Source organism: Puma concolor, chromosome F2 (genome assembly GCF_028749965.1).
Source record: "Puma concolor isolate L17-30 chromosome F2, mPumCon1.1.hap2, whole genome shotgun sequence".
Lineage (NCBI taxonomy): Eukaryota > Metazoa > Chordata > Mammalia > Carnivora > Felidae > Puma > Puma concolor.
In genome coordinates, this window is record NC_141684.1 from 24623267 (window position 1) to 24649822 (window position 26556).

Consider the following 26556-nt stretch of genomic DNA (forward strand, 5'->3'; position numbering starts at 1 on the left):
CATGAGAAATATCTGTGTTAAAAATATCAAGGGAATTCTTTTTTTTTTTTTTTTTTTTTTTGTAAATGTTTGTTTATTTATTTTGAGACAGAGTGAGCAAGATCATGTGCAGGGGAGGAGCAGAGAGAGAGGGAGAGAGAGAATCCCAAACAGGTTTCACACTGTGAGCTCAGAGCCTAACATGGGGCTTGATCTCACAAACCATGAGATCATAACTTGAGCTGAAACCAAGAGTCAGATGTTCAACTGACTGAGCCACTCAGGTGCCCCCAAAATATCAAGGGACTCTTAACGGTAAACCAACTATGGCACACATTTACCCAGTGTATTCATTTAATTATACCATCTTGCATTTTCTTTGGAGAAATTTTTTTTTTCTTTGAAGCCCTTTATACTTGATTTTTAAAGAAATAATAGATGTGGAACTAAGAAAACTATTCTTTGCTATTTTATTAATTTTTATGATATTAGGCAAGTTGCCTTATTAATAAAAATTTAAATAATCAATTTTATGTATGGCACAAAATGTTGCAAAAACTATAACATGTAATGAAGTCTATTCAATAAAAAAATTATGGGGCTCCCGGTGACTTAGTTGGTTGGTTAGGTATCCAACTCTTGATCTCAGCTCAGGTCTTGATTTCAGGGTCATAGGTGTGAGTCCCACATTGGGCTCCACGCTGTGTGTGGAGCCTACTTAAAAAATAATAATAATAAATTAAAATAAATAAAAATAAAAAAAAGGGGACCTGGGTGGCTCAGTTGGTTAAGTGTCGGACTCTTGATTTCAGATCAGGTCATGACCTCACAGTTCGTGGATTTGAGCCCTGCTTGGGATTCTCTCTCTCTCTCTCCTCTCTCTCTCTCTCTCTCTCTCTCTCTCTCTCTCTCTCTCCCCCTCTCTCCCTCTCTCCCTCTTCCTCTCTCTCTCTCTCAAAAATAAATAAACATTAAAAAATAAAATAGAAACAAGTTAGAAGTTGAAATATATGCATGCTTCACGAGAACTGGAGTCCGGTAACCTTTTGGAAGAAAAAGAAAAGCTGTACCCTGTTCTTCTCTAATGGGCCTTATAATCTCTTATCTCAGCCACTGTCCTACATTTCTCTTCCATTCTTTCAAATGACTTCTTCATGTTCACACCCAACACTGATGTTATCTCTGTGACTGCCTAACACTATGATTATAATATTATAAGCTGCCAACTTTACTAATGTCTTGGTAGTACATGACTAGCACAGATTCTGAAGAGACACATGTCTGGTTTCTGAATGGTCTTGAATCAGGTGTACAAGTTAGGAATCACTGGCCACAGAGATGGAATCATGCACTATGTCATCAAATCTATGACGCTCTTCATTTGAAACTTCATCACTTTCACCTATCTCTTAGAAGGAAAAATAATACTATTTACTTATAAATTCCAATCAGAAATAACACATGGGATAAAATGTACATTTCAGCATTAGTGAATGATAGTGAGACACATTTCACTCTTATAACAAAGGCCAAGAGAGGAAGCAATTTCTAGAGAAAGAAATTATATGTGTTTAGGTCTCTGAATATTACCTATTTAGACCCATCCTTTACCAGCCCTGCTTTTACAACCTAGTTGATTCTGTAAGACTTAAACAAAATTTGGGGCGCCTGGGTGGCGCAGTCGGTTAAGCGTCCGACTTCAGCCAGGTCACGATCTCGCGGTCCGTGAGTTCCAGCCCCGCGTCAGGCTCTGGGCTGATGGCTCAGAGCCTGGAGCCTGTTTCCGATTCTGTGTCTCCCTCTCTCTCTGCCCCTCCCCCGTTCATGCTCTGTCTCTCTCTGTCCCAAAAATAAATAAACATTGAAAAAAAATTTTTTTTAAAAAAGACTTAAACAAAATTCCTTCAATTAATAAAATCTGATCAGAAATACAATTAACCCTTCCATATTTGTGTGTTACCTAATGCTTATTGGTTCACCTGTTATTATAAGGGTGACATTGCACTGTAGTGGAGAATGGATGACCTTTTCATTACATGATGTTGGGTCAATTAGATGTCTACATAGGAAAAAAAAGTTCACCTTTACATGATGTCCCAAAGAATAGAAAACTTAATTTTAGATATTTTACAGAGCTAAATGTGAAGGTGAACATTTTAGAAAAGAACACAGGGGAACTTCATGATTTTGACATAAGTGAAGATTTCTTAAACAGAACAAAAAACACATTATCCATAACAAAAATATCTGTAAAAAGTTTTCATTAAAATTAAGAATGCATGGTTATCCAAAATACCATTCAGAGAATAGTTATCTTTTGACCTTATCTGAGAAGTATTTATGTGTTATTTTAATGCAGTGCGTGTTTAATTAGCCAACACAGAGGCACTAAGTGATAGGGCGTGGTTGTTAATATGATCTTATTTCTTTACTCCCAGAACCTATATTCCATTTACAACAAAAATACATAAATCTCTAATTTAATTTATTTTTGGCAGATTTTCAGCATTAGGAACCTGCAGACACCTCCTGTGCAGGTCAGTTCTATTTCAAGTTGTTCACTGAACACCTACTATATTCACTGTTCTACTTACCACCTCTGTAGTGGTGGAGTAAATAAGGATGCCGGATAAACGTGACAGGATAGAATACGTCTTCAATACATTAGAACCAGGGGCTGTTTTTTTCTCTGTTATTATATGGAGTAGTCACCACAGAAGTGAATAGTGACATATTCTAAATGGAGGTTTGGGCATACATTTAGGAATACTTCTGTACTTATTCAAAGTGGGGAAGGCATTATGTATTGAGGAAAAGGATGCATCTGTTAAAGCACAACGTAAGCAAAACACAAAATGCCTCAGTATAATATATCAGAGACCTAAAGTTGCATGAAGAATTACTCAGAGGAATGAACAAACTTGGATTTATATATTTCATTTATAGTATGTGAACCAGGCACAAATTTTAATAAATCCTTCTCCAATCAAGTAGAAAAATAAATCTAAATTAAATTTTTGGATACAATTTTCTTGGCTGAATGAGAATACAATGAAAATGTTATTAACCCATTTTTAGAAAACATGTGGTGTGTCATTTGAGAGGAAGCTCAAGGAAACCTAATCAAAAATCCATATCAAAATCAGTTTGCAATAAAAAACACTGGCACATAAAAAGGAACAAACATGGATAAGATTAACTTCAGATGGTATTATGGAGAGATGTCTATGTACTAAGCTGAAATAGAAGCTTTAGATTCATTCAGCTCCTAGGAAGCTCTACACAAAGGGAATGAATTTAAACACTTAACATTGAAAACGACCTTATTGAATCCTTAGATGCAGTGCCTCTTTACTGTCACTAGAGGGGAATCTGAGAGGGGTTTAGGAGAAAGTTTATAGTTACAGCTGTAGGTTGAGTAAAGGATCCTGTGTGAATAAATTTTCTTAACAGCATGCTTACTTCAGGGGAAAAATGAAGCATAGAATGTCTGAGAAAAAGCCATATTGTCAAGCTATATTGAAATAATTGTTTCTCAGCAAGGAACAAGATTTGTCAGATGCCCGTGTTTAGACTCAAGTTCTCTGTTGCCATATGTTTCAATAAAATGCATGATATTTTATCAAATAGTTAGAAGAAAACTATCAACTTAAATAAATGTTGTAAGGCTCATATCATATGATGAATATCGATTTAAAAACAAACAAACAAACAAAAACAACCAACCAACCAATCAACTAAAGAAAAAGCGGCAACAACAAAAACAACTATTGGTTGAATATCAACCTTCAGCTCCGGAGCCGGGGAACAGTGTGACTCAGGTTGCTAAAAAGTCATCCTTCTCCTCCCATGATCATCAGAACAAATATAGCAAGAAGTTGTTGTAATAAATACGAACATTATTAATTTGAACGGCCAACTGTTCTGTTCAGCAGAAAAGAGCATGCAGGAAGGACAGTGGAAAGTTTAGATTCTCCTAGAATTGTGACATTCTCTTTCCCTTACCAGATGCTAAATGCTTGTGGTCTCATAGAAAGTGTCAGTGTCTAGCTCTACCCCCTTATGCAAAAGTTTTAAAGTGTTTGCTACTCATTCCATTTAGAAGTTTTGCAATATTTATTCCATTACACTCTTGTTTCTTGTTTATATTAAAAAGTTGAATTTTATCACAAAAGTGCCTTAAATAAATGTCAGCTCCGTAGATCAAAGCTGACAACCTAGACTGTCAGAATATGTGATTCAGATCAATTCTCTCAAGCAAAAATGCAGAAAATATTTAAGACAAACCTCTTAAAACATTTGAAAGCTAAAAAGAAAGATAAGGCTCACTAGGTTAATCTAAACAAAAACTAAAATGCATAGTTGTAAGTTCGTCCTTGAGAGCTCATTATGTCTTGGCCTTCACCAATTCTGAATAAGGACCTGGAAGTATAAGCAGTACTTTTGATAGGCCTAGAGGAGAAAAGAGAAAAAATTGGGGTCTGAGGCACATCGAGAGTGAAGGCTATAAGAATTCACCCTCAGAGTAAGACAATCAAGAAGTAAACCAATCCTCATGAGAATTGCTGTCCAGCTTCAAGTCTTCTCAGTGGTCCTTCCCAAAATTTCCCACACTGAATTGGATTAAAATGATCTTAGAGTATAAACTATCCTTGCACCTGGCAGCATGAAACATCTTGAGAGAGAGATTAACATCATCCTTGGTCTGAAATTATTTCTATAAATAGCATTTAAATCTCAAGTCCGTCACATAATTAAAGATAATCAGTTCCATAAGGAGATAATAAGAATTGAAAACATACAGAAACAACAAACAACAGAAACAGATGCACAGAACCTCAGATAGTGAAATTATCATAGAACAGATGGTAAAAACTATGTTTAACATGTTCAAAGAGATAAACTCAAGCTTGAACATTTTGGCTGAGAACCAGAAAGAGTAAAAAGTGATTTCACGTAGGAGAACAACAATTAAATAGAAATGAAATTCTAGAACTAGAATGTATTGTAATCATATTATTATTTCAAAAGATGTGCTGAACAGCAGACCAGACACCTCTAAAGTCATAATTAGTAAATTCATCAGTCAAAATTTTCTTAAAGAAGAACAGAAAAACAAAATAATGAAAATAGGTATAAGATGGTAAGGTATAGAGGATATGAGAAGGTATGTGGTAGACTGCATTTAAAAAAATATTTTAGGGGAAATTTTATTTAAAAGCTTTAACCTGGGTATTCAAAGTTCTGATTCTGGGACATTTCCAGATCTGAAGCTCCAGTTGTACTTCTGAGATTTCCCCCCCAGTTAAAGGCCACATTTTTCATCTATATCTGCTGACAACATGGAATATTTTCACAGATATTTAAGTTAATTAATAGATACCCTTTTGATAGCATTCGATCTCATTGATGTAAACGTGGTTCATGAGTGGTTTTGCACAATAGAATGTGACTGGAATTAACCTTTCTAATTTCTGAGCAGAAGATTTAAAAGACAGGACATGATTCTGCAACTCCTCTTTTCAATCAGATGCAAGAAAAGCATCCTCTAGAGATAAGGGCTGCTCCATTAGTCTGGGTATCAAAGTGGCAAAGATATATAGAAAAGTGCTATAGCTGGACAGTGGCTGACAGTAACAGGAAAAAAAAGTCATTTTTTTAAACCACTGAGATTTTGGGTCATTTGTTACCATCCTATAACCTAACACAATTTGACTTAAGCAATGTCTGCAAGGTTGAGTTCAAGTAGCAAAATAACAAGAGATAACAAAGCGAAAACAGTATTTTAAGATGCAAGGCTCAGAACTTTCCAAAACTTATGAAAAGCATCAATATATTAATTTTATTCTAACAAAACCAGTAACTATAAAAGTGTTTTTAAAAGCTCACATTCAGACACATCATAGTAAATCAGATTTAGAAAAAAAGCAAAGATCAAGCATACAAAGCAACCACAGTGAAGACCAGGTTATCCTAGAGGAACAAAAAGGAGACTGAATCTGACAGCTACCTTCTCAACAGACACATGGAAAGGTAGATTAAGATGAAATAGTGTTTAGAAATGTTAATAAAACATCTCTCAATGTAAAATTCATACCCATAAAACTATCATTTAAGAACAAAGACTGAGCTAATTCACCATCAGCAGACCCCTACAAAAGGGAATTCAAAAAATTGTTTTTCAGGCACAGGAAAATAATGGAAGGTAAGCAAGAGTTGAAGAACAATGACAATTGAAATGTTTTCTGCATCTGAAACTAATGATTAGTTTGTTTATGGAGAAAACATTTTCTGATATCAAAGCTTCTGGAAACACAGAAAACCAGCAGGAGTATGTACAAAGTGGAAAATAAATGTAACAACTAAAATATTGTAAAACCACAATCTATGATTCTATTATGACAAATATATACATTTGTTAAGGGGTATGGAAAGAAAAATATATTTTTTTAGATACTTGTTGATTCATATACAATTGCAACATTAATACAGATAGGTCTCACATTTCCTTCACTCACTTTCCCCAAATAGTAACATCTTGTATATCCATAGTGCAGTATCACAATCAGTTAATTTACATTGATATATTCTATTGATCTTGTTCAGATTTCACCAATTTGTCATGTACTTGTGTCTGTGTTTAGATCTGTGCAATTATTGCATGTGTAGATTTCTGTGACCACTACCCCGATCAAGACACAGCATGGTTGTATCATAAGGACCCACTGTGCTACTGTTTTATAAATATATCCTTCTCCCTCCACCACACCCCAATGCAGCTGACAAGTACTAATCTGCTCTTTATGTCTGTAAATTTGTTGTTTAAAAATGCTATATAAATGATATAATATAATGTGCAACCTTTGAGATTGGCCTTTTTCCACTCGGCATGATGCTCCTGAGATCTATCCAAGTTGTTGCTTGTATCAAGATTTCTTTTTTATTGCTGAGTAGTACTCCAAGGCATGAGTAAACCACACTTCATGGGAACATTTACAAACTGAAAGACATTTGGGTTGTTTTTGGCTTGACACTATAGTGACCAAAGTTCCTATGAATATTTGTATACAAATTTTTGTGTGAACATGTTCTTATTTCTCTGGATTAAATGCTTATGAATTTGCTGTGTCCTATGGTCCTTATACCCTCAGTTTTTATAAGAAACTGCCACAGTCTTCTTGAGTGTATTGTTTTACATTCCCACTAGCAATATATGAACGCTTCAATTATTTCATATCCTTGCCAGGATTTATTGTTCAAAACAAAACTCTAAGAAAAAATATCACATGGGGTGTCTGGGTGGCTCAGTCGGTTAAACTCAGGTCCTGGTCTCAGAGTTCGTGGGTTTGAGCCCTGCCTCAGGCTCTGTGCTGACAGCTCAGAGCCCGGAGCCTGCTTCAGATTCTGGGTCTCCCTCTCTCTCTGCCCCTACCTGGCTCGCCCTCTGTCTCTCAAAAATAAATAAACATTAAAAAAAAAAAAAACATAGCCACAACACACTTGAGGGATTGTTCAAAGGAAAAATGAGAATGTTAATAAAATATTGAGTTGAAAAGGCATGAGACATTCAGAGGGAAAAATATTAATATTTTTTGTTGAATTTTTGTTTCATTGTATTCTTTTCTCCACACATTTCCTGTATCACAAAGTTCCGTGAGGAGGTTCTAATTGCTACAATACATGGCTTATGTTTTTAATTAATAAACTTACTTGTTTTAGAGAAGTTTTAGGTGCACAGCAAAACTGAGGAGAAAGTACAGAGTTTTCACATGCCCCCTGTCCCACATATGCACAACCTCTCATTCTTTCTATATTTGTCACTACAGTGGTGTATTTGTTATAAGTTGATAAGCCTACATTGACACATCATCATCACCAAAAGTCTGTGGTTTACATTAGGGTTCACTCTTGGTTTTGTACATTCTATGTGTTTGGACAAATGTATAATGGTATGTATCCATCACTATAGTATCATAGAAAGTAGTGTCACTACCCTCAGAATCTCCTGTGATCTGCCCACGCATTCATCCCTTCTTCCCTCCCAATATCTGGCAACCACTAAGCTTTCTACTGTCTTGGCTTGACTTTTCCAGAATATTATATAGTTGGCATCATACAGTATATAACTTTTTCAGATTGGCTTTTTTTTCTTAGTAATACACATTTAAGTTTCCTCTATGTCTTTTCATGGCTTGATAGCTTTTTTAGTACTGAATAATATCCTTTTGCCTGGATGTACCACAATTTCTTTATCTATTCACCTACTGAATAATATCTTAGTTTCTTAAGTTTTGGCAATAATGAAGAAAGCTGCTATAACTAACCATGTGCAGGTTTTTGTGTGGACATGTTTTATCAACTTCTTTGGGTCAATCCCAAGAAGCATGATTGTTGGATCATAGGGTAAGAATAGATTTTGATTTATAACGAACTGCCAAACTGTATTTCAAAGTATCTGTACCATTTTCCACTCCCACCAGCAATGAATGAAAGTTTCTGTTGTCTGATATCTTCACCAGCATTTGGTGTTGTTAGTGTTCTGGTTGGTAATTCTAGTAGGTATGTAGTAGTATCTCATTGCTATTTAAATTTACAATTTTCTAATAACAAATGAGTTGAACATCTTGTCATATGCTTACTTGCCATCTTTATATCTTCTTTGATAAGGTTTCTTTGAAGGTCTTCTCCCCTTCTTAATAAGGTTATTTGTTTTCTTATGGTTATATTTTAAGATGTATTTGTATACTTCAGATAACAGACCTTACCATATGTATCTTCTGCAAATATTTTCTCCCCAAATGGCTTGCATTTATTCCTGATTTTATTCCACTTTACTGGTAAGTTTTTAAAAGTTTTACTCCATTTTATTAAAACTTTCAAAACCAGTTGATTACCAAGAAATGACAGTTTTTTCCATATGGACATACTATTCTCTCTCAGTATTAAATTAACTCATTTGTTTCTGCCTCCTTTCCAAATTTGGTAATCATTTGTTCTATAAATATTGTAGCTATATGGATCCTAAATTTGTGGGAGGCATCAGGGTAGGAGCCAGACACATAAAAATAAAAAGTACAGAATATTGGCCAATAGCTTCCCAAGAAATTCATTCTCTTTTATTTTAGCAAGATACATTTTAAGTTGATTTCATTTATATTTTCCTAAATACTGCGTAAATGCTAATGATTTTTACCATCTGCATCTGCACCACCATAATCCCCACAGGCTATTGGACCTCTTCGCTGGGTTTCTTAACTGATTGAATTATAATTCATACTATTTTTTATATTAGCAAATTTTAGTGTGAATTCATTCCTTTGACATGTATCTTTCTGTTAACATGACATTGGTAAGTGCATTCTTTTTTTAAGTTTATTTATTTATTTATTTATTTATTTATTTAGTGTGTGTGTGTGTGTGTGTGTGTGTGTGTGTGAGATAGTGTGTGTGTGTGAGATAGTGTGAGAGAGAGAGAGAAAGAGAGGGAGAGAGAGAGAGAGACAGAGAGAGAGAGAATGAATAGAGGAAGAGAAGGGAGAGAGGGAGAGAAAGAATCCTAAGCAGGTTCCATGCTATCAGCACAGACCCCAATGCAGGGCTTGAACTCATGAACAGTGAGATCATTACCTAAGCCAAAATCATGAGTAGGATGCCTAACTGACTAAGCCACCCAGGTGCCCTGGTAAGTGCATTTCTTAACTCCATTTTGAATATGCCCCTTTTCTTTACCTCACAATTTGTTCTCCTTATTATCTCTTGAGTTTTTAAGAACAGTCTCCTGCCTGACCTCTAGCCCCCTTAGTTGGGACCACACATTACATAATCATCTTGTATACATTTTTAATTGCTTGCCATTTAAAACAGTAATTTTAAACCTATTTTTTTAGATACTTGTGTATATTTGTGCACATGTATGATATTGGACAGATACATATAATCTAAATCTATCCATTTATCTCTCTAGTTTCTTTCTGTTTAAATCTGGAGATGAAAATGAATAGTGATGGGCTCAGAAGCTTCTAAATTACAACTGCACAATAGCTTGTAGATATTAAGGAAGTTTACAAGTCAACACATTCCTTTTGAGATGATTTTATGAGTGAGACATGAACAGCTTTCTCTGAATAGTATTTACTCTTCATTTGTAATGACTTTCTATTTTATTCTTCAGCAAGAATGTATTTCACTTCCTCTGACACCTGTAATATATTCATATATTAGCAGTGACTCCTAACTTTTGCTATGAAAAATATAAATCACCAAAGGAAGCGTGCATAAACAAAGGCCTGCAGGCTATAACATTGTCACTCTCCTCCTCTGTCTCAATTAAGAGAGAACTCTCATCTTTTCCCCTGTGCTTTGTGAAAGATGACAAATAACTCACATTGCAGAATTGTCTTCTCAATTATAAAAATAACATCTACCTGTTTTTTAAAATTACTTTCATTTGAATTGTTTGTCCCAACATAAATTGCATATAAGTGATAATCTATAAAAATATTTTTCTATCTTTGCATTTCAATTCCCTATATTTTTTCCCTCCTTCTCTTTCACAATATTCAGAGAATGTTTGAATAAGGAAAGGCAGGAGGATTTTTCATGTTAAGAAAGCATACCTCAATGATAATAAAGATCACCTTGAGAAATTCGGGTGGTCCTTATTTAAACATTTCCAAGGCAATCTGATTTTGTGAAAAAACATTCACATAGATAATTAAAAACAGAAAACTGTATTAAATAAGTAAATAAAAAATTGTGTCAAATAATGAGGTGCTACTAAATTTTCACTTGAAGACCTGGATTCAAATGCAACCGGTACTACTAGTCACAAAAAAGTCCCCATGGAAAAATCATATTGTGTAATTTGTTTGACCCAGGTAAGTTTTTTTTTTTCCTGCAAAATGGGAGATATAGCCTAGCTGCAATCTGATTATCTTCTATTTTTATAATTATTAACTCTAAAATAATACAACTTTAAAGGTATTCTTAACATATAATAGGCATTGAATATATACCATCATATTCTATACTAAAAATAAGTCCGTAAGTGGTCACTATTTTATTTAAATTTAAAATAAAGACATTGATGCTGAAGAATAAGAAATCTTCTCAAAATCACAATGCAGGAAATATCACCTGAATCTAAGAGTCCCTGTTCTTTAAACTAGGTAATAAAAAAGACTTTATATTTTAAGAATAGACATCAATAGTTAGGAAACTTCCTCCTCCATTTTTCTTTGTAATTAATAAAATCTCAGCTTAAATTAGCTGATGTATTGGGGAGACTTTACTGGTTCATATAGCTGGACAGGGGCAAGTTTGGTATTACATATGGTTTGATGCAGGGTTTAATTTATATTTCTCGAAATGACTTCTCCATGTACTTCCTAGCTTCTTATATTTTTTCAACTGATTCTTTTTATACCACTCACAGCCTCATCCTTTGAAATATGAATCCTAAAAAAAGTAAATTTCCCAAAGATATTCCTGATATTCATTATGATCACAATGCTTAAATCACAAACTAGCCTTGGCCCAATCAGTGTAAATGAGAGAAAGTAATGATTCGTTGACTTAGGCTGGGTTATGTGTTCCATATCTACACCAGACCTGATAGTGAGTTATAACATGTCCTCATATGAAAGTTGGGGTTGTTATCAAAAGAAGACAGAATTGTCTGGAAAACTAAAATTCCCTAAGTGGACATTCTTTATTAATGGTCACCTGAGTTCTAGCCTATTTATTAAGGAAACCCACATTTCCCACAGGAGAAATTCTGTTATTTCTAACATAGTCCATGCTATTGGGTTTAAGGAAATGAAATGATGTAGCCTGTATACCCAAGAATAAACTATATCTAGCCCTTGACAAGCAGAGATTCACATGCAACAGATGACATGATTGTGAGATGTGATCAAAACATACAAGACAATAAACTAGTAAGCCAAGAACTAGAAATAATGAAATATTTTGAAATAAAATTTAATAATAATTCTTAAAACAAGAAATAGGAATGGAACGATAATAAAACAATAATAAAAGGTCATCATCAAAAAACATTGGATGGAATTAAAGTCAAAAAATAATCAAAATGTTAATGAAATAAAAAGTTTGACTAACAGCTGATTAAATGCAGGTAAAAAGAGAATTGGCAAATGGGAAGACAGATAATCAAAATGCATCATAGACAGATAATATATGTAGAATTTTAAAAAGTAGACTAAGAGACTTGGAATATGGAGTGAAAATATCTCATAGTGAAATAGGAATTCTACAATGAAAGGGTAAAAATAACAGAAAAGGTGATAATCAAGAGATAATGGTTGAGGAACATCTAAAACAGAAGATACATTTTTAGATTAAAGAAGCATGTTAAATATATATGATATATAATATATATGTATATAATAGTCCAACTTCACATAGAAAAGACAAATAGAAATATTGAAGACTTATCGATGAAAATAAATTATATTAAAGGAATAATTAGACTTAAGATAGGCTTTTTATCAAAGAATAACACTTGAAGATAATAGAAGGATATATTCAACAATTGCAGAAGTATCCTTAGCTAAACTAACATGAATAAGTAATAAATTTTCAGAGAATTTGTGACAGAATTTATAGCTCGCAGTTTACCATTGAAGAAAATGATTAAGAATGTCCTTTGGAAAGGACAATGAATTTAGCAATTTAGAGAAAGTTACAGAAACAATGATAAACAGAATTTCCAAAACTATAGGTGTAGTATAAGAATAATAAAAAAATGTCTAATTAAAGCACTTTTTAAGTTTATTTATTTTTGAGGGAGAGGGTGTGAGTAAGGGAGGGGCAGACAAAAAGAGAGGGAGACAGAGAATTCCAAGTAGGCTCTACTCTGACAGCTTGGAGCCCAATGTGGGGCTCAAACCCACCAACTGTGACATCATGACCTGAGCCAAAATCAAGAGTCAGACGCTTAACTAACTGAGCCACCCAGGTGCCCCTAAAATGACTAATTTAAGAGAACTTTCAGACAAGGTGGAACTAATCTACACAACAATTATAACATGGAAATTTGGTAAGGATAATGATAATAATACATAATTTTGACTAGAATTTTAGAAACTGAGGACTGGAGTTACAGGATTCTGGAAAAGGATAGAAATGCTAAGTATACATAGCAAAATTTAAAGAAACCATTAAAAGAATATAAACTGAGTTTATAAAAATAAGGATAAATCTAAGAAATAGCATGAAAACAATCTAATAGAAGGTTAAGGAAGGAATTTAAAAAGCAAATTAAATAAGAGTAAAATGATGACACAAAATAATAAAGTATAATTGATACTAAATGTATCAGTAACCAAAATTTATATAAAGAGACTAAAATCATCAGGTAAAGAAAAATATTTTCAAATGGGTTTCAAAAATAACAAAAAACTCTATTCAGATGAAAGCTCATGTAGGCATATTCATATTAAATGGGTAGAACTTAAGGCAAATTAGGAATAAATGGTTAATGACAAAAGATATAATTCACCACAAAAACAAACTAATCTACATTCGGTATTCATTAACAAACTAATCATACATTCGGAAAGAAACTTCGAAAATGAGTGCTTTTCAATTTCAACCTCCACCAAATGTACATTTTATAACCAAGTCTTGAGATTATTTTGAAATTATTCACAGCCCAAACCAAGAATTGATTTAAGAAAAATTTGAAGATGTTCTCCATGAATCCCCCCAATTTTTACTTTGAGCATCGCTGCACTCACACACATATAATGCGATGTGCTAAAGATGTTCAATGCTCTCTTGCCTATACTAGCAAAATATCAGAATCAGTCATTGTCAGGGAAGTAAAAACATAGTATTATATTCACTGTGCTCCTCTATACAGTATTTAAACAGAATTAATTAGATCACATAATAAATACACATAATAAATACACATAATAAATAAATATTAACTATATGGGGTAAAACATTCAAGACATTATATAAGGTATGGTTAATGTTTAAGTAAAAACACATGACTAGGTTCACATGGTTAATCATAAGGCTAAAATAATGGTCATTTATGGAAAAAGAAAAAGAGGAGAATATGATTGGGATACTCTAAAATGACCTTCGATCTATAACATTTTTAGTATAAATATATAGAAAATATAACTTATTGTTGAATTTGAGCAAAATCAGATGAATACTTTATCAATTTTTGTAATCTTCTGTAAGCATGACATGTTCAACAACTCTACTCTGTACTGTAAACATGAGGTATTATTTTTGCACATATTTTATTTGTGTTCAATGCTCTAAGATTGAGCTAATAATATTTTATGTCTTCTAGTATATAGGATAGAGCCTCAAACACACCCCGAGTTTATTAAATGTGTTATTATAAAGACATGAGCAATTGAAAGAAACTTTGAAAATGAGTGCTTTTCAGTTTCAACCTCCACCAAATGTACATTTTATAACCAAGTCTTGAGATTATTTTGAAATTATTCACAGCCCAAACCAAGATTACTTGTTCTATCTTGAAAGCAGATGATTCTAAATTTCATTGAAGCGACATTTTGATGAAAGGTACAGGCTTTTTACTAATTAATGATACCAAAATATTTTGCTAGTTTCTGAGTAATAAGAAACTTCACTAACTCAGAAAGTGATTTTTCTCCACTCTGCTAGAATAGTTCAAAATCCTGCTGAAAGATTTACTTTAAGACATACTTGCATATATGAATATAAATCTGAAATGAAACTGCTTTAAATGTTTCTCTATGCTAATATATGATTTGTTTTGCTTTAGAGAGGTTTTAAGGATCAAATACTTAAATGCTTTAAAAGAAAATTAAAATCTCTCTGTAATATCACACAAAATCATGAAGAATATACTTTTCTTTAAAAAAAATTATGGTATCTTTTTTTTTAACTAGGTGGAGAAAGGTAACTTATTCTTTAAAAAAAATAAAAAACAACATCCTTTATTAAATCTTCTTCTGTTGGAGCTAGAGTGGTGCGATTTATTTTTATTTTTTTTACAGTGGTGTGATTTAAAGGAAGGAAGGGACAGAGGGAGGATGGAAGGAAGGAATAAGAAAGAAAGAAAGAAAGAAAGAAAGAAAGAAAGAAAGAAAGAAAGAGAAAGAAAGAAGAAAGAAACGAAGGAAGGAAGGAAGGAAGGAAGGAAGGAAGGAAGGAAGGAAGGAAGGAAGGAAGGGAAAGAAAAAAGAAAGAAAAAGGTTGTAGGTCTAGATTTGTAGATTTCTAGATTTGTATATTAAAAACTTAGTGATCCTTTAGGAAAGGGAATGACATGAGATAGTTGATTTTTTTCTTAAATTAAGTTCTTATTTAAATTCCAGTTAGTTAACATACAGTGTAATATTAGCTTCAGGTGTAGAATTTAGTCATTCAATACTTACAATGTTTGGTTCTTATTACAAGTGCCCTCCTTAATCCCCATCACCTATTTAATCCATCCCTCCACCCACTTCTCCTCCAGTAACCATCAGTTCTATATAATTAAGGGTCTGTTTCTTGGTTTTCCTCTCTCGCCCCACCCCACACCCATGTTCGTTTGTTTTGTTTCTTACATTCCACATATGAGTGAAATCATATGGTATTTTTTTCTCTATCTTATTCCGCTTAGCATAATACTCTCTAGCTCCATTCATGTCATTGCGAATGGCAAGCTTTCATTCTTTTTTATGACTAGATAATATTCCCTGGTATATAAATACCACATCTTTATCCATTTGTCAGTAAATGGACATTTTGATTGTTTCCATAATTTGGCAATCAGCAAACTAAGTGGCAACCTACAGAATGTGAGAGGGTATTTGCAAGTGACATACGTGATAAAAGGTTAGTATCCAAAATATATGAAGAATTTATAAAACTCAAAGCCCAAAAAACAAATAATCCAGTTAAAAAATGGGCAGAAGGCATGAATGGACATTTTTTTTTCAGTGAATACATACAGATGGCCAATACACACATAAAAAGATGCTCAGCATCACTCATCATCAGGGAAATACAAATCAACACGACAAAGAGAAGTTACCTCACTCTGGTCTGAATGGCAAAAATTAACAACACAGAAAACAACAGGTGTTGGCGAGTATGTGGAGAATATGCAATCCCACACTGTTGATGGGAATGCACACTGGTGATGCCACTCTGAAAAATAGTACGGAGGTTCCTCGAAAAACTAAAAGTAGAACTACTCAACGATCCAGTAATTACAATACTAGGTATTTACCCAAAGGATACAAAATTACTAATTTGAAGGGATACATGAACCCTGATGTTTATAGTAGAATTATCAACAATATCCAAATTATGAAGATATTTGATTCCTGTTAGAAAGATGTCTCTAGTTCTTCAGGGACCTGGGGAAGAATCTTCTCAGAGAAACCTTACGTACCTAGCACAACTCTACAATCTGATCCAAATCCAAAATGCAAGACAATATAGCCCACAGTCTCATTTGTTGATTCTCCTCTGTTATGTCTAAATCTCAGATTTAAATTTCTAAATCTAAATTTCTGTGAATCTCTCAGCTCTGAATCCTGCAGGAAATTTCTATATGTCCAAATTTGCTTAGTACTTACATTTTAATTTCTGGGAAGCATTTCTGCCCAGCAACTGGGAGAATGTCCATACTGTGTCCCCTGGAAAGCGGGAAAGTGTTGGCATCCTTACCTGGACACTTCTCTACAGGGTCATCTTTGCTACAGCATTTCCCACAGAGGAAACTCACAAACTGACACTGAGTCCCTGTCCAGAAACCACTGAAGTCTGCTCCAATTTTTTTTCTTGCTCCCTTTTCAGTACCTTGTTCTTTTGACAGATTCAAATTTTGTTCTGCTTTAGACCTAATTATGTTGAATTGCCACAGTTTTTTTTTTTAACAGGAAGGGAATTTTTGCCCTTGTTTTCCTAGCTGCTTTTGTCTTGCAACGGCAGCCATTCAAATCTAAAATCACTTCTTGTCTTAAAAAGACTGTGTTTAGACACTCCTTTTCTTTCATGTATTTCCAGATTCTCATTTTTCTGAAAATGTTGTCATTTACACATTTTATTCAATAATTAAGTGGAGGGATTTGATTTTGGTTTAAATGAGACCTCCTTTCTGATCACATGAGAATTTACATTCATGGGGAAGGTTACTTTTTTGAAATATTAATGCACATTCTGTGTTTGCTGCTTTAGAGGAAGTAGAGATAATGAACTATTTTGTGTGGGTTGTTTTGTTTTGTTAGTTTTTATCCCTTCCTCATCGAAGGGATGAGATATATCACTCTACTCAATCACTTTTTTACTTTGGGGGCATTTGCAGAGAGTTCATAATTATAAACAAGAGAGACCCCTTATAACTAGTTTTAGCAATATATATATATTACTATATATATGTATATATATGTATACATACATATATGTATGTATATATATGTATACATACATATATGTATATATATATACGTGTATATATATGTATATATATACATATACATATATATACACGTATATATATACGTATATGTATACGTATATATATACGTGTATATATACGTATATATATCTTGCTAAAACTAGTTATAGGGGGTCTCTCTTGTTTACATATAAACATACATATATATATATGAAATATATATATATATATATTTCATAACTCTTACAATTTTCCAAAGCCCAATGGTCAGAGTTGCAAGTTAGCCAGGAGAAGTGTCCAGTTCAGAGCACACAACCTCTTCAGCAAAGACACTTCTACAACCATCACTGGGCATAGGTACCACAGTTAACACTGCCAAGTCTCTCTACTGATCACTCTTTCTAACACCTCTGACATGACTACTTCTGGGTCAGCTGGATTGGACATCACATTTGCCAGAGGATATTCAATAAGAAGCATACTTGGAATTTTTGCAACTCTTTTGAAGTTGGTATAAACAATTGGGATCGATGTAGTTCACATCAAGTGTCTGCAAGAAAGGTGGAGAAAATACATTTCTGAGTTCAAACAAAAGGAGACACAGTAATAACATCTAGACCTTTCTCATTTTTGAACAGGATGTTTCAAGATTATAGGCAGCCAGGAACTAAAAGAACATATGCAATGGTCCACCATTTCCACTGCTTAACATCAACATACACCTCTATTCCATACTCAAATTCGAAGACACAAAAAACAATAACAATAGCAATAGTAGTGCCTCTGCCTAGCATCATATAAGAATCTCTTCTGTAGTTAAAAACATTCTTATTCTGTCCCAAAAGGAGGACTAGTTTCATGAAATCCCTTATTGAGCCAAAAAGCCTATAATCTCTGTATGACTTCACTTCTTCCTAAAATTCTCCTCTTAGTTTTGCCTCAATATCCTATGTGGTATTTAGTAATCTATGGAATAAGTTGCAAAATTAGTTAATATATAAATATGTGTGTAGCATAACATAGAAGAAAATGAATTAATACTACATTCTTTATGTTTGCAATTGATTTTGAGATTTTATATGTATTTCTGTTTTCCCCACCACTTTCCATATTCCCTTGACCCTTGCTGACATCTCAGGTGATTTTGGACTTTTTTTGGTATTTTTTTACACGGTGGGTTGATCCAATTTTTCCTGAGAAATATAGTTTTTGGAGATCCTACATTTGTCGTATTTTAATTTCACTGGTTCCTTACTTATTTCTTGCTCTATTTTGTGGCGTGTATTCTATTTCTTCATGAAGTCAGGGTCATATACCTACCAACATTCTAGCTCCTTTCCCTGTCACCTGCCTTTGCTGTTCTTCCAATGGCCCAATAAGCATATATGGAGGGGGGGGACCTCAACTTCTAATCTTCTGGTAACACTTTAGGGTCCCTTGCTGGAAATATTCATTCTTTGAGTACTGAGACCTCAAACCCAGCAGAGGCCAGAACTATGATAGACAGAACATTTGCTAGTAGTTAATTAGATGTAATAGTGAGAGAAGCCACTCTCCTTTCAACTCCTTATTTGCTGAGAGGAGCTATTCTCATTTCCTTATTCTCCTGAGCATGGAGAATCAGCATCATAGTTATGGATTCGGTGTCCTGTAGTAAACATAGCACAAAGCCAAAGAAATGAAAACTGTATAATAATTTACTTTAGTCACTTAAATGCCATATTGTAAAATATCCTATTCTTTACCCTTAACCAAACTGAATGTGTGAACTAGTTGTTTACCTTGGAAGAAACTTGGATTAATTAATTTGGCCCGAAGCAAAATTAAAATGTTTATTATGCTTCGAACTCCATCATAATTGTTTTGCTTTTTTTATCATTTAATGTAGAATAATAAGACCACTTTTTTTCCTGTGAAATTATTTTTACTTCTGGGATTGTTTTTATTCAGCTGTATTATAAGCCTTCAGATGTAGGTGAATTGGTGAAGCACACTTTAGGTAGTTGTTGGAATTCATGAAACATGAGTATGGAGTAACTAGTAATAACTCAGCAGTGGTCTTTACTGTTAACCTCCTTGCTTGTACCTGAACTCACAGTGAACTCCCTGAGTTCTCAGTCCTAGAGCTATGTTTTTGCTTTTTCACCTAAGCTATAAAAATCTCAGCGTAATTTCTGGTTTTGAAGAGCAGCCTACTTTATTGTCTCCTCTTTTTGATGTTTAATAAAAGTGCTTCTGACAGTTTCAAAATTTAAAACATCAAGAAGGTTTCTGTTTAGTTTTCAGTCGCTTTCAATACATGTTCACCAATCATCCCATATTTGCATTGTTTTAAAACTGTTCCTTTTTTACACGTTTAGTGAGTTATTGAAGCTGAGCCTAACCGGGATGGTGTTGGGAGAGAAATATTCTTCCCTCTTCTTCAACTGTGAATGCACATACTTTTTAGTTGCATTTGCAAAAGGGTTTTGCTGGGTATCATTTGGGGCTGATAGAAGGTAAAGAAAATTCATGCGTGGGAACTCTGAGCTCAGATACAACCAAAGACAGAAAAATGTGGTTCCTCTTTTTATGCCAAAGGAGAGAAAATACACATCTGGAAGCAAAGGATTCTTATTAATTAAAGAACTTTATACCTACTCTGCTCAATCAAGGTCAAGACAAGATTCAACAATGAATAAGGAAAGGTATAGTAACCTCATTTCTTTATAGAACACACTGGCAACCCATGCTCAAGTGTGTTACCTAGAAGGAAAGCAAAAGTTGTCACGGCAGAAAGGCAGCATCTATGGAAACACCCGCCACAGATATTGAGGCATAAAGTGTGCAATGAGTGCTCACATAAAGAAGCTGGAGAAGAATGTGTGTGACATGTGGAGGAGCTAAGGCCAAGATAGCTTGGAGACACTCTGTGGATGCCTTGATACCTTGCTTCACCATGGAAGGCTGAATCTGGAAGTAGAATTTGGATATTAGGATAAAGGGAATGTTATCTATAACAGACTGATATAGCCTTAAGGCATCCAGGTACATTTGGATCTTTTCCTCTACTAGTTGGTGACATAAAATTAGACTGCTGAATATTGGGAATAGAGGAATGTGAACTTTTTTTTCCACTTTTCTTCTGATTATATAACTTACATGTCTAACCAAATCAATGTATTAGTCATTATTACTACAGATGGGAAAAGTCTAATTTGCATTTTTTTCTCTTGGCTGTTTCCATTTAATCAGCATGCTCCGAATTTTGCATAATGAACATACACCACTATTAAAATCAGAACAAAATCTTTATGTTCAGGAGCTTAACACGTGATCCTTTTGATCCAATACTCTATGAGCTTTTAGACATACAGAACCAAGAAAAGCAGAGATTTGGGGATCAAATATGCAATTCAGTTGAAAGCTTTTGCTAAATAGGTTTAAGTAAAGGAAGTAGATGTTGTATGTTAAATTTTGCATCATATATTTGCTTTAAAGTACCTCCTTCATTGGCTACATGCATTATCTATATTATTTTTATACGGAAATGATCTATAGTCATCTATGAATTATCAGAAAAACTCTTACTAAAAAAACATAGAGCCTTTTAGTAAGAAAGTCCTTTGGTACATTCTTCATATCTCAGCTCATAGGTGCCCTCCTCTGGGAAGCTTTTTTTGAATGCTTCTCTCTGGTTATAATGCCCCTCCTCTGTGTTCTAGAGTCATTAGCAAACTCTCACTACATTGTAGCTGTTGCTTTATTTCTTTGCTTCCCCAGAAAATTATAAAGTCTGGGCTGGGTCTTATGCATATGGATGACCACAATACCTAAATCTGTGTTCGTTATATGTGATAAACAAATCCCCAAGTATTTAATACATAAATGGAGTGAATGCTTTCTGACTTCTCTTATTTGATTGCTGGACACTAATGAGTTTCTGCATCTAACTTCTGACAAAATAATTATGCTTGAAGAATACCTTAGGCTTTATCTTTGAATTTTACATATATTTTGGAAACATAAAATTGAGTCATCCCTCATTCCTCAGAATAAGAAAAAAAATCTCATGAAAAGTAAAATTGGAATTTGGGTAATATACAGATGACTTGTTACTTAGTTTATGTACTGTACACATGTCTAGAAATATTACTACAATACTATGTCTCAATAGTAGCTTCTAGAAAGAAGATCATGGTGGGGTCAATTGGATTGCATGTGTAATTGAGAGACTTGTCTCAATTCTTCCCTTCATGTTGTAAACATGGCTGGTGAGTTTGCTGAGTTTGCCAATCCGACATGTATAAACAAAATTTAAAATGTTTTATAAATTATGCATAATAATGGCATTTCCTGATGAGACTGAGTTTTAAATTCAGTTTTGTGAAAGTCTTAATTTAATTTACTATATTCAAAGCCACAGATGGAAAAACCAAATATACTAATTCCCATACTAAACATTTCACATATTATGATACTTTTAGATTTTATAAACTATTTGTATTTGCCTGCATTCAAAGATAGAATTAGCTTAAATTGCATCCAATAAAAATCAATTTGCTTTGCCTTTTGTAAAGAAGTCAAATAATTGTCTAATAAATCCATAATTTTCTCATCACCTGACTCCAATTTCCACCATAATATTTTCAGGGACCAATTTCCTCTATTACTATCTATTTCCTGTGATTTTATTAAAATCTATTATTGCTGGAAAAACATATGCTAATCAATCTTATATTTTCTGATCCTCTAATTAACTTTGTAACCTGTATGCAAGGTATAACTCTTCTCATATTATCCCTTTATGAATGTTCAATACAATAATGACAATGGAGATGATAATTCAAAAACAGCAAATATTTATTCAGCACCCATATATGCCAAGTGCTGTGCTAAGTTTTGAATGTTATCTATGAGCCTATGTGAAGTCAGGGTCTTACATCACAATTTTAGTATGGATTCATTTATGGCAAATAGATCCATAGTAAATATATACGAGGTTTGCCAAATATATCATGAAAAGATAGTTTTGCTTTTTCTGTTTATAAGAAATTATTTAAGATGCTCATTATGGTGTAATTATTTTATGCTTCTCCTATTAAGAGGAAAGAACTATGTACTCTCCCCTTGGATCTGTCACTTTTCTGACCAGTGAAATATAGAAGTGACACTAGGTGATTTCTGAGGCTAGGTAAGAAAAAGCCAGCAGCTTATCCAGTTATCGCTTATATAAGCTGTCTGTAAGAAGTCTTTGATGTAAGAAGTCTGAATACTCTGAAGTCAATACGCTGTGAGGGAGCCAAGGCCACAGGGAGAGATCATGTATGGATGCTCTGTTCAATAACCTCAGTGGAAGTTCCAGCTGACTTCCAGCATCAACTACCAGATATGAGTAAAGACACCTCCAGATTGTATCAGCTCTGGCCTTAAAATTATCCCCATGTATTGATGTCAGCCAACTTCCTTCAACAGTTTCCCATGGCCCTGCACAATGTACTCAAGAACAATGTGTGCATGGTGGCAGGGACAGAGATTATGAAGTAAGCATGAGCTAAGCAAAGTGAGCAATAAACCAACTGCAGGTAGGACCCTGTGCAATTGCGCAGATCACATGCCCGTGAAGCCAGCCCTGACCACAATTATGTTGGACTCATTGAGAGTATGGTCACAGGATTCACATGCCTAAGCTTTAATTCTATTTTATTAATTTTTTAGCTGCTTGACATTAGACATATTACTTAATAGCTCTCTGCCTCAGTGCTTTTATTTGCATAAAACAATGATAATAGTATCTAATCTATGGAGTTATTTTGAAAAATGAATACATTAATACATCTAAAAATCATAGAATCATGTCTGACATTAGTAAGTCTCCTCAAAAAATTAACTACTATTAATTTTACGTGAAGCAACTTCTTTTGTATTTGAAAAACACAATTGATGAATCAACTCCTGTGAACAATCCCTTATCTCACCATTTCCATAAAACAGCATCTTTTATTTGACACTAGCTATTTTTTTTTTTTTTTTTTGAGAACCACTGACATCAGGGAAGATCAGAGCAGGCAGAGTACATGTTTACAATATTATGTGTTTATGCTAGTTTGGCATTTACTTAAGAGACAAAATTAAGATCAATCCAATCATTATTTGCTGATGACATTATATATAGAAAACCCTAAAGGCTCCAACAAAAAACTGTTAGAGCTAATAAACAAATTCAGTAAAGTTGCAAGATATAAAATCAATAAGCAGAACTCTTGCATTTCTATACAGTAACAATGAACTATCTGAAATAGAAACTTGGAAAACAATTCCATTTACAACTGCATAAAAATGAGTAAAATACCTCGGTATATATTTAGCCAAGGTGGTGAAAGACTTGTGTATTCAAAACCACAAGACATTAATGAAGAGACTGTAGAAGACAAATAAATGAAAAGATAGTTCATGCTTATAGACTAGAAGAATGAATATTATTAAAATGTCCACCTTACCCAAAGCAATGTACAGATTCAATGCAACCCCTATCAAAATTCCAATGGCGTTTTTCACAGAAATGAAACAAATAATCCTCCGATTTGTGTGAAAGCACAAAAGACCCCAAATAGACAAAGCAATCCTGAGAAAGAAGAACAAAGCTGAAAGCATCACACTCCGTGATATCAAACTATATTACAGAGCCACAGTAACTAAAATAGTATAATTTTGTTATAAAAACATACATATAGAGATCAATGGAATAGAGAGCCACCAAATAAACCCATGTATATATGGCCAATTAATTTGTAACAAAGGAGCCAAGAATACACATTGGAAAAGGAATAGTCTTTTTTATTTACTTATTTTTTAAAAAAATTTTAAATGTTTTTATTTATTTTTGAGACAGAGAGACAGACCATGAGCAGGGGAGGGGCAGAGAGAGAGGGAGACACAGAACCCAAAGCAGGCTCCAGGCTCTGAGCTGTCAGCCCAGAGCCTGATGCGGGGCTCAAACTCATGGACTCTAAGCTCATGACCTGAGGTGAAGTCGGATGCTTAACCGACTGAGCCACCCAGGCACCCCAGGAATAGTTTTTTTTTTTAATTAATGGTTTTGGGAAAACTGGACAGCTACATGCACAAGAATATAACTGGACAACTATTCTATGCCACATATGGAAATTCGCCAAAGTGGATTAAAGACTTAAATGCAATACCTAAAACCATAAAATTCCTAGAAAAAACATAGGCAGTAAATTCCTTGATATGGGTCTTGGTGATGGGTTTTTGAATCTGGTACCAAACAGAAAAGAAACAAAAGCAAAAATGAACAGGTGGGACTACATCAAAATAAAAAGCTTCTGCACAACAATCAACAAAATGAAAAGGTAACCTACTGAATGGGAGAGGTATTTGCAAACCAAATATCTGATACGGGGCTAATATCCAAAATATATAAAGAACTCATACAACCCAACAGTAAAAACCAAACAATCCAATTAAAAAACAAGCAGATGATCTAAGTGGACATTTTTCCAAAGAAGACATATAATGGCCATTAGGTAAGTGAAAAGATGCTCAACATCATTAATCATAGGGGAAATGTAAATCAAAGCCACAATGAGATATTATTTCACACCTGATAAATTGGTTGTGATCAAGAAGACAAGAAATAAGCATTGACAGATAGGAAAGGAAATAGAAGGGTTGTTCATTTTTCTGTCAGCTTTTTACTTGTTAAGATGGAATGGCAACTTCCAAGTTCCTTACATGCCGGACTGGAAACTGTGATTTAATTTTCACTTCATTTCTTTTTATTGTCAAATGATGTCTCGTTGTATGAATATACCAAATTTTACTTAACTATTAATCTTTTAATGGAGTTTAGGATGATTTCCACATTTTGGCTGTTATACATAATGCTGCCAGGAACATTTGTGTACATCGTGTGGGGGGGCATATATTTTAATCTCTCTAAGACTGGATCTGTTTGGTCATGTGGTAACTCTATGATTATTTTTCAGGAATAGTCAGACTGTTTTCACAAGTAGATGCACTACTTTTACATTCCCACCTGCAGAGATAAGGGATTCAATTTCTTCACATAATCACCAACAGTTGTGCTTTTTCTTAATTTTTTTTAATTATAGGAATCACAGTTTGTATAAAGGGGTATTTCGTTGTGGTTTTGATTTGAAAATTTTTTTTCTGATGGCTAGTGATGTTGAATCATTTTTCATGTGTTTAACAACCATTTGTATATCTATCTTCAGAGGACCTTCTGTTTAGATCCTTTGCCTGTTTTCTTCTTTTTTTTTTAACATGGTTATTTCTCTTTTATTATTGAGGGATAAGAGTTTTTTTTTTTTTTTAATATTCTATATATGAGTTCCTTATTGTTAAGCAGAGTACCAATTCCAAAAGAGGACTCTCAACACTTCTGGCTATTACATCTTTTTTTTATGTTTATTTATTTTTGAGAAAGAGAGAGAGCACACAAGAGTGGGGGGGGGGGCAGAGACAGAGGGACAGAGGATCTGAAGTGGGCTCTGCATTGACAGCAGAGAGCCCAATGCAGGGTTTGAACTCAACCAAACCATGAGATCATGACCTGAGCCGAAGTTGGACGCTTAACCAACTGAGTCACCCAGATGTCCCTGGCTGTTGTGTCTTGATGTCAGAGTCCCATGGAAAACAGAACACAGTTAAGCAATGGAGGGAACACTGCTGTACTTTCAGAGATAAGAGACTGTTCAAGACTAGCCTCAGTATGTGTGTTGGTCCCCTGTGACCACTGGGTCTCTTCCTGCAGCTGATGCAGGGTCATGTGCACATGTATACCCTTCTCCATCACAGTGGGAGGACTCTGTACCCTCCTGGTAGAGGACAGATAGAACATTGGGTTGGCTAGCTGCCATATGATGCACATGTTTTGAGCAGACACAAAAGAGCATTCATTGAGCCCAAAGCAGGGAAAGATATTCCCACACAAGGTGATAAGCCTAGCACAGACTGTATGAACTCTTTATCTCTTGGTAAGGAAGTACTCCAAGCCCAAGGCCCATTTTTATGTGGATAAGTGGAGATCTGAAGACTATTAAGACCACCTTTTGCAACCCTTATTACCTACACATTTGGTAATATTTTTTTCCTCAATCTGTGAGCTTTCTTATTACATTCTTAATGGT